The sequence below is a fragment of the Euprymna scolopes genome, chromosome 25 (assembly GCF_053919585.1).
Source record: "Euprymna scolopes isolate OS-2025 chromosome 25, ASM5391958v1, whole genome shotgun sequence".
Lineage (NCBI taxonomy): Eukaryota > Metazoa > Mollusca > Cephalopoda > Sepiida > Sepiolidae > Euprymna > Euprymna scolopes.
Window position 1 is genome coordinate 105,304,610 of NC_136506.1, and position 13,739 is coordinate 105,318,348.

At 31.0% G+C, this 13,739-nt stretch overlaps 1 long non-coding RNA gene across 1 annotated transcript in view; it reads left to right on the forward strand.

Annotated features, from left to right (window-relative positions):
* Positions 1-13,329, forward strand: part of LOC145247552 (uncharacterized) — a 367,452-nt gene extending 354,123 nt beyond the window's left edge. Inside the window, exon 3 of the long non-coding RNA XR_013863279.1 lies at positions 13,093-13,329. This is a non-coding gene — a long non-coding RNA (uncharacterized LOC145247552). The remainder of the gene's footprint in view (positions 1-13,092) is intronic.
* Positions 13,330-13,739: the final 410 nt, after the last annotated feature.

Here is a 13,739-nt window from a genome sequence, read left to right on the forward strand (position 1 = left end):
GTGACTTGCGGCACACCAGAAACATCTGCCTTGGGTTAGTTTTTCCCATAAGTTAGAACGCAAACCAAACTGTTCAAGAGAGACTTTCGGATTGCCCTTGAACAGTTTTCGCTGTCCTCCTACGGGACCTTTTCTTTTGGGCAGTTCACCGCAAATGAGCTATTTTTGGAGCCGTGAATCCGACATGGGGCAAATATGACCTGCCCAACCAACTTGCACTGCTGTAACATTGTGTCTGATGTACTGTATATATAATAGCGATAAAATACCTGACGTTACATGTCTGTATACCTAATTTACAGACTCAAGCAGTTTTTAATCAATTAATGATTGAGGTTTTAAAATTGTAATTTTATTGTCCTATTTTGCTAAGTATATGCGAGAGGTTTGTTGACACAAACAGTAATTAATTCAACAATTTACTAAATATTCTTAAAAAGAAAATATTACAAAAAAAGAACAACCTATTATTTTTTTTTTGTTTTCATACTTTATTTTTAAACTTGCAATAATTTTTTTTTATTAAAGACAGGCTACACAGTTAAAAGAAGTAAGGCCCTTTCTCCTTACAACATATTTCACACAGAAGAGACGTTGCGAGCCTGTGTCTCCTCTACCATCATTTTCATGGCAACTGCTTGACTTGGCGTCACTCTATGACCCTCCATTTCACAAACACTCGACTAGCTGCAACTACTATATATGATTTCGTCACTTTCTATTTGTGCCAAGAACTAAACGAAGTTTCATAAACAAAGTTCTTTCTGTCGCCACACCATTGATTGGACCTACAACTGTTAGAATTTTACCAAGAAATCTATCCACTACATCACGTGTGTATGTCTGTGTTTATGTGCGTATGTCCACACATGTACGAATGCGTTTATGCAAGAGCGATAAATAATAGGGCTTTGACAACAGAATATTCTTTTCATTCTTTTGATTTTCGAGTATACACAGTTAATTAATCGAGAACCACATTACTCTATGTAAAAACATATAAGATATCAACGGATACACACTCGAGAGTCAAAACAATGAAAAGAATATGCTGTTGTCATATCCATACTAATGAATTTAACGAGGTTATTAAAAGTGCTAAATGAAAGAAGAGCGATATATATTTTTATTAATATAAACAAACTTACATGGTCACGACACTGCAATTCTAATCTTTCGGACAAGTGGTGCGTTAAAACCAGAAGTCCTTCACAAGCGACTTAATAAACGGGTGCTTTTCACTGAAGAAACCAGTCCTCTTTTCTTCATTTGTAGATTGGTTTCATCTGTGGAAAACAACCATTTATTAAGTCGTCTAACGATGATTTCCGGTTTTAACCTACGATTTGCCCGAAATATGTGCACGTCCCTTGTCATGACTATGTAAATTTGTTTATATTTATAAAACTATATCTTGCCTTTCTTTTATTGGTCATTTTTAATAACCTCGTTAAATTCATTAATCACTCTTGAATACCTTTAACCTGGTATATATATATATGTATATATATATATGTGTGTGTGTATGCGTGCATGTGTGTATGTATATATGTGTATATATATATGTATATATACATACGTGTGTGTATATATCTAATTAAAAAAAACAATATATATACCGTTCCCCATGTCGGGGTACCAAATTGGTTAAAGAGAAAATTATTCCCAACTCGCATTTAGGTAAAAATGCCCTTTCGTAAATAACTGAATCCGTTCAAAACGTATCGCAAAAACAAAAGCAAATTATATATATATATATATATATATATATATATATATATATATATATGTGTGTGTGTGTGTGTGTGTGTGTGTAGGCTTGTAGGCGTTGCCCGATCGAAAGATACGCTCTTATTTAGTATTTTAATTCATGATAATTTCATATTTATTATTATAGAGCTCATCTCTATTGATTATTCTATTCTACTAATATATCCGTGTTTTCAAAAGTTTAAAAATGGCAGCCGCTATCAGGTTAAATACAAACCAAAATATGTAGTTCTCCAACCTTACTCGTTATTTGAAAATAACCTTATTAAAGATATACATTTATATTGCGCATGCGTACTAATAACACGTTTAGTCGACTTACGCCTAGTTCCATTTTTCTTCCCATTTTGTCTCTTTACCAGCGATTTATACAGTCTAAAACCAACTGGAATTTATTCACAGATCTAATCTAGCTTCAAGTCTGTAGTCTTAAAATGGACAGAGTAGTTTGGTAGAGATAGTTCCGCATATGTGGAATAAGACAGACAAGGTTAAAAATTGAGGACAGAATTTTTATTTATATAATGTTCGATAACAAAAATCCTTCTCCTTTAAAATGGTTTATGTGCCGTATAAAAATAGCACAAGCTTTATGTGTAAGTTTTACGATGGTATTATGTCTGAGTTTTTAAGAATAGCTTGTGTTACCCTGAATTTTATACAGTTTATGCTCACCGTATCTAGTTTACTAATAAGAATGATTAGCAAGTTGCTGAAAACAGTTAACTAAAGCATTTCCCCGGTATCTTGATGCTGTTAAATCATATCAAATTAAACAACGTAGATTAATAGAAAATATTAAGAACCATATAAGTAGCATATAATATATGTAAAAATGTATAATATATCTGGACAAAATATATCGGAAGATGTATATTTAAAATGTATATATTTATATTATTTCTATTTTTCATACATATTAATTAAAATATTCTTGTATATTTTCATAACTAATAATTATAGAGATCGTACGAGTAAGTAAGGATACAAAAATAAAAAAATAATACTAATAACAAGTGCTATAAAGAATTCAACCAAACACCATATAAAAATCAGTAGTTTGTAAATAACAGACACATTAATTTGAAATACTTTTTAAATTATATGAATTGGTTAGGCTAGTTTACCTGGAGAAAAAAAGTATCAAAATATTTTTCTTCAGGTTTTTTAGGGAGGTGGTGTTTGATCAACACTGCTGGGGAGCCATGATTTAATATACTGTTTTGTATTTAAATCCCCGGAACAGTGTTTCGTGGTGACAACCGATGATTCCTGTAAGAACATTCGCAATATTGTTTGCTCATGTAAACGATTCAGATATGCAGGAAATTAATTGACTTACTGACAAAATAATTTTCTACCGAATGACATTAAAATTTTTCTTTATAGTTTAAAGGGTTTTAAAGAAACTTCCAAGACGATATATATATATATATATATATATATATATATATATATATATATATATATATATATATATGTCTAACTACACCTAGGTTGAATATAGATCAGCTTACTTAGATATCTATTCTTCACTTGAAAAACACACACAAAGGAATGGGTTAACCTAAAGTCAACTCTACCTTTCTCCTAAAAGCGCTCGCCCATTTGCTGATTGGGATGGGCGCGGTGGAAACTAGGAAGCTGATTGGCTAACTAAAAAATTCAATAGTATGTGGTGTATAAGCCTGGCGAATTCTCACGAGAATTAAACGCGGAATATTCTGTGTAGCTTAATTGCCATATATTTTTTATAAATTACTATATATATAATATTTGAGAAGATGTATATGTTTCTATATTTATCTTTAAATCATTAACGACTAGTAATTTTAAATGATCACTAGGGCTAGGACAACAGCATATTCTTTTCATTGTTTTGACTCTCTAGTGTGTATCCGTTGATATCTTATATGCTTTTGTATAGAGTTATGTGCTGCTTCTCGGTTGATTAACTGTGTCTAACTTTGTCTGATATCTAATCGAGACTCAAAACCATAAGACTATGCTGTTGTCATAGCCCTAATGATCGCCCATTTGTTTTTAACCCATCTTCACGGTACTTAACGAGAACCAGTGTGCCATCGATATTGATATATATATATATATATATATATATATATATATATATATATATATATATATATATATATATATTATGTAAGTTATTTTACCTCGTGCCTTACCATTAAGAAAAAAAGTGATCATTTAGAAATAGCGCGTGTTGTAATGAAAAGCTCCGTACAATAACATTAACTTCCTTACGAGATTGCAGACTGATAAAAACAAAGTGCTCGTTATTATTTCTATAATGTCTGCATTTCTACAGCGTTAAATATCGTAAAGTCATCTTGCGCAGTGCGAAGGAGAATTTATTACTCTTCTTATAAAACTACTGTAAGATGCATGGCTATTCGGCGTTTCATTATACCAATATATAGGAAACTATATAACAAAATATAGCATTTAGATAACTACGAGGACGTTCAACAAGTCATATTCAGCATACCTAATACTCAAAGCAGTATAGCAATGAAAGTTGGCATAGTTATGAGTCTATTTTTATATAGTGTTACCCATTTTTTTTTTATCGTATAATGCAGTTCTGGAGACGATTATTGTAGAACATCTCATAAGATTAGCAAATCTCTCGACGGAGGCAACCTTTCTAGGGCAATTGCTCTTGACATATCTAAGGCCTTTGATAGGGTATGGCATAAAGGTTTACTTCAGAAGATCTCTAGCTATGGTATAGCTGGAAATGTTTTCTCAATTATTAAATAATTCTGTCTGATAGGTTCATAAGAGTAGTAGTTGAGGGGCAAAAATCAGAAGCTCACAGTATTAATGCCGGTGTCCCTCAGGGGTCTATCCTGGGCCCAACTCTTTTCCTGATCTACATTAATGATCTTCCAAATCACATCCTTACATCATTTGTAGACATTTATGCTGACGACACTACCATTTATGGTAGCACATCTAAGACAGTAAACGACCAAGTTCTCTCCAATTCTCTCTCCTCTGATCTTGAGCACGTAGTACAATGGGGTAAGGAATGGCTGGTTACTTTTAATGCATCTAAAACCAAGCTTCTCTCTTTACATCATCAACATTCTGATCCACATCTGGCATCAATTGAAATGAATGGCTCTCGTCTTCAGGAGCCCTCAAGTTTTGACAAGCTTCTTGGCTTGACCATTACACCTGATCTTAAATGGAACACGTACATCAAATCTGTTGCCAAGGCCGCTGGAAAAATGGTGGGATCTTTCTATCGATCCGATAGATATCTCACTGGTGATGCAATTCTCTATCTATATAAGAGCCAGGTACGTCCAATGATGGAATACTGTTGCCACATCTGGGCAGGAGCTGCTAGAAAGGACTTGTCCTGCCTTGATAGAGTTCAAAATAGACTTCGTAGCCTCGTAGGAGATGTCCTTTTCTCTTCCTTGCAAGCTCTATCTCACAGAAGAGATGTTGCGAGTTTGTCTCTGATGTATCGTTATTTTCATGGAAAGTGTTCGACTGAGCTTCAATCTATGGTCCCCCCTCGCCAAACTTTCACAAGAAACACTCGTCTAGCTGTAAACACTATAAATAATTCCCCCCACTCTTTATCTGTGCCTAAACCTAAACGTAGATTCCATGAACAAAACTTCTTTCTTAGAACTGCACGCCTGTGGAATTGTCTTCCGTTTTCCTGCTTTCCATCTGACTACAATATGGTTGTCTTCAAGTCTAACGTAAATAAGTTCTTGATGAGCCGTTCCACCAAATTTTCATTACTAATGATTACTATATTGTCCAATTTCTACTGTACACTCTTTAACCATTATCCTTGAGTGGCCTCTTGGCCTTGATAATGTGGTGATGCCTATGTAAAAAAACAAAAAAAACATCACAGGTTGCTGTTCCAATCACGACGTGACTTCGAAAATCAAGGGAATACTTTCATACCAGCAAACAACTTCATAGCTGGGAAAAGGTGAAAGCCAGAGGGTGTGAGGTCAGGATATTAGGGGATAAGGTAGATTATTTTGATCTGGCGACATGCGCGCTGTGGACCAGAACGTTGTCTTGCAGTAGGACTTAATTAACATATCTGTAAATGAAATACCACAATTAGTTCAGAACCGTTATTAGCCACGTAAGTCGTACAGACGGACAGGTTTCAATCCTGGCTTGAGGTAGTTGCCTGTCTAGCCGCACTGACGAGCTGTGAAAAAGCGAAACAGTACTGTATGTGGGTGACTATATATATATATATATATATAACTTAGTGCGTTAAAGGAGTGAGCTAAATTCTATAAGAGGAGACTTATCTGGCCAATATAAAGCTCAACAAGTATCATTGGAGCTTATATATGAGACCAACAGGAATGGGAAATGAAGTCACAAAAACCATACATTAGTAAATATAGATTGGTTCATTTATTCAATAAAGGGATACAGACAATTAGTTGAGTGAAAAAAGGGACTCTTAATGTCAAGGTATTTCGAAGCCTAATGCTTCTCATCAGAAGAGTAGAGAAGATGCTAGGTTAAATAGTGTAGATGCGGCGTCTAGTGTGGGATTCATTAGGACGAAATAGATCTATTAAAATTATATATAATGTTGGGGAGAGTGTTATCGAATTCTAAATAAAGGAGGAGCGTATTATATCGAGTGTAATGTAGACAGGTGTATACGGGCTTTATCATAGTCTTAAATGTATGTAGTGTATGTTTTAAGGGCTAAATGGAGGTATAGTGTGGATAAGTGGTAATTCTATTTATCGGTGTATCAGATGTGTAACATATATATATATATATATATATATATATTTTCTTTACACGGTGGTCACCACTTATCAAGGCCCGGAAGCCACTCAGGGATAAGGGTTATTGCAAGTAGAGTACGTTAGTGTGGAGATTTAATGAAGTGTTTACTTAAGGGGGCGGTTCATTAGGAATTTGTTTACGTTGAACTTGAAGACATCCAGGTTGTAGTCAGGTGGGAAGCAGGCAGACTGAACAGAGTTCCACAGGCGTGCAGTTCTAAGAAAGAAGCTTTGTTCATGGAATCTATGTTTTGATGTAGGCACAGATAAAGAGTAGGGGAAATTTATATATACATATATATATATATATATATATATATATATAGGATTGATATGTAGTTTTCTTGAAGCAATGTGTGGGATAGGTGTGTAAAAGAGATTTAGAAGGCTGTCACAATGCGAGGAATGAATTATAGTCGCTGTTGGTAAGAGGAGATGAGAACAAGCGGCGATTTACAAATCAATAAGTGCATACATATATGTATATATTATTATTTTTATGTATATATATATATATTACAACTGAATAAATATATATAAATATATATATATATATATATATACTTATTGATTTGTAAATCGCCGCTTGTTCTCGTCTCCTCTTACCAACAGCGACTATAATTCATTCCTCGCATTGTGACAGCCTTTTAAATCTCTTTTACACACACACACACACACACACACACACACACACACACACATATATATATATATATATATATATATATATATATATATATATTCGTTCAGTGCACTAGGTTATAGAGATAGGTATAACTATATTTTCCGGAAGTTTTTCATTCATGGCTTTAACATTGTTTACGATTGTTTCAGCCTCAGTGTCGGAATATATTATATACTTGTTCATCAAATTATAACTTGCATCACCTTATCTTCATCGGTGCGTTAGAAACAAAAAAGCAATATTTCGAAAGTTATTTCAAAATTTGTTTCAGCCCACGATTAGGTCCTTAATCAACAACACATATATAAAGTTATTCAGATTTGATATATCTGCCTTGTAATGCAGTTATTAATCGACTTTCGTAGTGTTTTTATGGCCAGTTTTTTCTTTTTATTTATTACCCGTGGTTTTCTGTTTTTTCTTCTTCTCCTCTGACAGCACTAAAGGTTGCAAAAATTATACGCAATGTTGTGGCCAATAAATGAACACTTTCGGAAAAATGAGTAAATACTGTTGTATCTATACGTATTGACGTTCGATTTTGAAAGAAAAATATTAAAAGCTTTAGTATTGCACTATTGAAATATGTTAAAAAGAATTTTATGTTATTGATCCATAAGTAACCACTGATCCACTAGTTAAAAATTCCACAGAAACATATTAGCTCTACATATATATATATATATATATATATATATATATATATATATATATATATATATATATATGTGTGTGTGTGTGTGTGTGTGTGTATATATATAATTATTTACTATAATAATTATTAAATACCTACAGACATTAGTGTTTCATCTAATCGGGAATCATCAGTGCAGGATGTGACGAATAACATCAGTTGATAAATTCGAACCCGGCGACAGAAACCCTCTCTGGTTTCTTTAGCAAGGAACTAATACATTCGGCTACAGAAATGCTGCTGAATTTATAGATTTATTTTTAAATGCTTTTTAACGTCTGTCATAGTGATCTAATCATTATATGATGATCTGCACATATGAGCTAAATTGACCGACTTTAATTCAACTGGATATACTCAACGATAAGAAACGAGTTTCTTAAATAGGTGAACATAATAATTTGCTATAATACTTATTAAATACATACAGACACTAGTGTTTAGTCCTTTCGGGAATCATCAGTGCTTAGATTCGAACTCGGCGACAGAAGCCATCCCTGGCTTCATTAGCAAGAACCTAATCCATTCAATATTTTACAGTCTTAAATATATATATATATATATATATATATATTAAAGACTGTAAAATATATTTTACATGGATTTATTAATATTCTGCAACATACTCAAAGACGAAAATTAAAATGTCCTTAACACGCCGAGTTTCAAAGTAATGATTTGTTCTCATCGGAGAAAAGATCTTAGCAAATGAATATTATAGCGAAGTTTTGTAATGGCATCAATTGAAACAACATTATATGAATACTAACCATAAATGCCAAATCAAAAAATAGTGCAGATAGTTCATAAAATGGGGAAAAGCAATGGAAAAAGGATTACAAATTCTGATTAAAAGTTACGAAGAGTTTAATTATTTTCAAGACGAAATGATGACAAGAATAAAAACTCCCATGAAAAGAAATCGGATTTAGAATGTTGACAAATACAAATCCACATTAAAATCCAAAATTTGCGTAATAATCTAAAATATGTGTAATCCAGGTTTGTAAAAACATCTGTTTGCAAGCAGTCGAGGACTGAAGATTATTTCGAATCGTTAAACTTTTTTCACTTAGTGATAAATAAACTGGCATAACGATTCCTATGACCGTTTGTACGGTTTTAGTAATAACGTCATTGTACATGCAAAATGTTAGCGAGATAAAACGTTTGAAAATCGATTAGCATAATGTAGATTAAATAATAACAAAAACACGAGATCAATCGAAATATTGAAAAGAAAGCTATTCATCAGTAGAAGATATGTAATTAATGCATAAGATTAATGATATGGATTAAATATAAAATAATCATTTTATAAGAATGTTCATTACATTATGTATGGCTTGTTGCTTTATATAATGTTATAGAAAGCACATACATTAAGAGAATAACAAAACTTAATAAAAAACATTAATAAACATAAACATATCCATTAATAACAAACATATAAATTAATAAAAACATATACATCAATAACAAACATACAAAATTTTAGAAACATCCAAATAAATAAAAACATACAAATTAATAAAAACATATACAGTTATATGAACATATAAATCAATATAAACATATAAATTACTACATACATATAAATTAATGTAGATATATAAATTAATATAGACATATAAATTAATACAGACGTACAAATTAAAACATATACATTAATAAAACATATACAGTAATATGAACATATAAATTAATATAGAAATATAGATTAATATATGAAAAGTGTTTATTTCTATGACTAGTACGGAATGGGTATAGTGAGATATACTTTTGTAATTAAAAAAGTAAATAAAATAAATATACGTTGCAGCTACGGAATATGCACGCACATATATATATGTGTGTGTGTTTGTGTGTGTGCATCACAATGCACACACACACATATATATATATGTATATATACATGTGTATATAAATATTATGTATGTATGTATTTATGTATATATGTACGTATGTATTACGTAAGTGTAGAACAACGATGGGAGCGTCGCTTGAAAATGAACAATTAATTAACAAATTATACCATCTTCTGGTCAATGATTTAAGAGAGTCAACGAAGCGCAATCATTTGTTTGTTGATTTAAAACCGACGGTACCAATAGCTCCAACCAACATTCTGTAACATATAAATAAATATTACGGTTTATTCTTGAATGCTACTTAATAATCAGGCACTGTGCAGGGTTTCTCTTTCACGTGTAGTATAAATGATATTACCATATATATGGATGTGTGTGTGCGTGTATGTGTATGAATTTGTTAGTCCGTTATTTCATATTAATTTCTTTATTTAAACCAACTCACCGGGCGTTGCGATTGATTTAAAAAGGAAAAGCAAAATAAAAAAAAGTGCATAGTAAGAAAAACAGTATTTCTTTCAGAAACGAGATTTTTAAAGATTTGTGACGTTAAAGAAATAAATCGAACCAAAAGTTAATTTTTCAGTACTTTTAAAAAAACAAAAGAATTTGTAGATTCAGAGCTAGGGTTTTCGGGTTAGTGCCAAGGTTGTGAATATAAACCTACTGAATGACTTTGTTTGGGTATGATTACGAAAAAAAAATATGATAAAAATGATTGTTAAAATAAAAACAAATATGCTAAAAATACGGGTGGAAATAATAACTTAGATGCTATATTTAATTTTAAGTATTTTGTTTGCTTTTCTTACTGAAAATACGGGAATCATTTTGATATATATCAATTTAATTTATATCGATAAAAATTCCAATATATATATATATATATATATATATATATATATATATATATATTGCTGCAACAATTGTACGCAATTTTTTGACCAGTATAAGTCAAACTTTTTGAAACTGAGTAAAGACTTGCGTATTCATCCATATTAACAATGGAAGATTTAAGGTAAATATTTGAGCTCTAGTACTGAACCATTGAGCTATTTAAATGTGACATTTATAATGTTTATGCATATGTAATCAGTGTCCCAAGTAATTAAATCGCATATAAGCATAAAAGAGGTATATCATATATAAATATACACATATGTATATATATTTATATATATGTATATATATATATATGTGTGTGTGTGTGTTTCCTATTCTTCATGTATACCAGTTATTTTTAAATGAGAAGCTCAGTGTTCGTTAATACATTTTTTGATAAAAAAATTTAAACCACTTTAAAATATTTCAAAATAAATCTTTTTTAAAGACACATATTAAACTTTTCCTAATTTAAGTTTACCAATACTACACCCTCAAATATTTTCTCATAACCTTTTAGATAGTAGCATTAGTAAGCTTAATGTAGAGAATTTAATATATATATATATATATATAATTAAATTAATTTGCTCTATCTTGCATATCGAGCAATTCTTGTTTAGATGGGATAACTTATAGAATATTACAGCCAGTAATATTTTGTAAACCTTACAATATCACGTTTCCATAACAACTGATTGTACTGATTGTTAAATAAAAACTATTCTGAAGTAAGTATATATATATATATATATATATATATATATATATATATATATATATATATATATAGGATTGTTGCCTTCTTATTTATTTTTTTACTAGCGATTAATTTCTTTCTAATTACTTGCTCCCCGAACGTTTATATTATAAGGAAGGAGGTATTTGCCCTTTGTTTAAATTTTTCTTCGCCCACATTTTAGGACGTATTTACTTTTTTTAATTTTATTTCAATATTAATTATTAATTAATAATTACTGCGTGAAGGTCCATGCCAATTTTATGCACGATTTTTCATCAGGCTACTTATCGAGCCATTATAGGATCGATGCTTGTCAATAAAGTCTAGCTATACCGATGAGGAATAAACTCCGAAACATGCATGTATATAGATGACTTACGTTTATGCACGTAGTAATTATTAATTTATAATTAATAAATAATATTTAAATAAAATTAAAAAAAAATAAATATGCCCTAAAATGTGGACGAAGAAAAATTTAAACAAAGGGCAAATAACTCCTTTCTTATAATATAAAACGTTCAGAGAGCGAAGTAATAAGAAAGAAATTAATCGCTAATAAAAAAATAAATGAATAAAAATTCAACAATCTTACATTTAAAAGCGATAAAAATCGTGCATAAAATTGGCAACGACCGATTGTCCCGTGGTAAAAACAGCTGGCTACTTATCGAGCCGTTGTAGGATCGATCCTTGTCAATAAAAGTCTAGCTGTACTAATGATGAATAAACTTTGAAACATGCACGTATATAGATGACTTACTTTTATGCGCGTGGTAATCATTAATTTATAGTTAATATTTATATATACTTTATTCTAAAATCCAGTGTAGTATTCTTCTTACCAATCATTTTTATTTCAAACTAAAACCTTTCGTACAGAAGAGATTTGTTCGTTTGCACAAGAAAACTATTATTTATATATCAATATTGAATATTTGTTCCATACACTCATCACCAAAGAACACAAATGCACATAAAGTTTTCAATAAAAAGAATTCATAACAATATAATGATAAAATTTAATAAAAAACAAAAGCAAGTCAGACATGATCGTCCTATAATATATACTTATATATATGTACATATATAAATATATAGAGATAGTGTTATTAACGCTAAAATAATTAAGACACGCTTTCTTGCCACACATCTAAAAACAACACTTCCTATTACTAACTATTATTTACTATAAATAAAATGTATATATTATTTTTTATAATGTAATAAATTGTATGTTCATTTTTCGTTATAATTTAATATATTAAAAAGTACCTAGTTTTTTTTTCTAGATTCTCAAATATTAAGAATTGCTATGGCTTAATATACTCTATTCTTTAAAAAAAAAAAAAACTAAAACTTAATACATTAAAACGTTTAGGTCCACAATTTAAAGTTATAATGTTTACAATATTTTAACATACTAAAGATGGTCTACCGTTGGCTATACTGTAAATGTTAGCCCCCCTCGACATCGCAAAAATGATTATCTGGCATGACAGAGTTTTCTCCCCTGCTTCCACGCTCTCTTTCCGACTGTTTCAGTGATAAAAACAAAATCGAAGTATGAAAACAAACAAAAACTAAGATAGAAAAATGCTGATTTATTATCTCTTTGTTTTCAGATGCAGAGATCTGATGTCTGTCCGGGATGCTGACAACACATGTGCAGATGTCGCAAGATATTAATCACGGGTTTTTTTTATGAGTGAAAACTAATGATCAAGCTATAATTGTTGTCTGCGGTGTCTTGTCACATACGTTATAGGGAGATTCGCGACTGAGTTCCACCCAAAATGATTTACATTGAAATGGGTTTCACTTTTCTAAAATAATAAATAAATAAAAAATAAATAAATAAATAATCGCAGATTATTGTTAACTAGCAGGCTACCCGGCGTTGCCCGGTCGTAAAATACACATAAATATTATCTTTGAATGATTGCCGAATTCTTATTTGTTATAAACAGAAATACCGTAGGTATTAAACGTAACGTTGTCATATGTGACCGATTCACGCATGCGTATTCGTGAAACACCTGTTTTTGACTTGGGATTCACCACTTATCAAGGCCCTAAGGCTACTCGAGGAGAAGGGTAAATTAATGTTAGGTGGTGGTGTAGTAATCATTTATGGTGTAAATTTAGCAGAATTTAATTATTTATGAGAAAATTGTTTATTTTAGATTATATGTTGTATTCAACCGAGAAGCATGCCAGCGGAGCAATGTTCCAAAGGCGGGCAGTTATGGAAAAGAAGCTTTGTTCATGG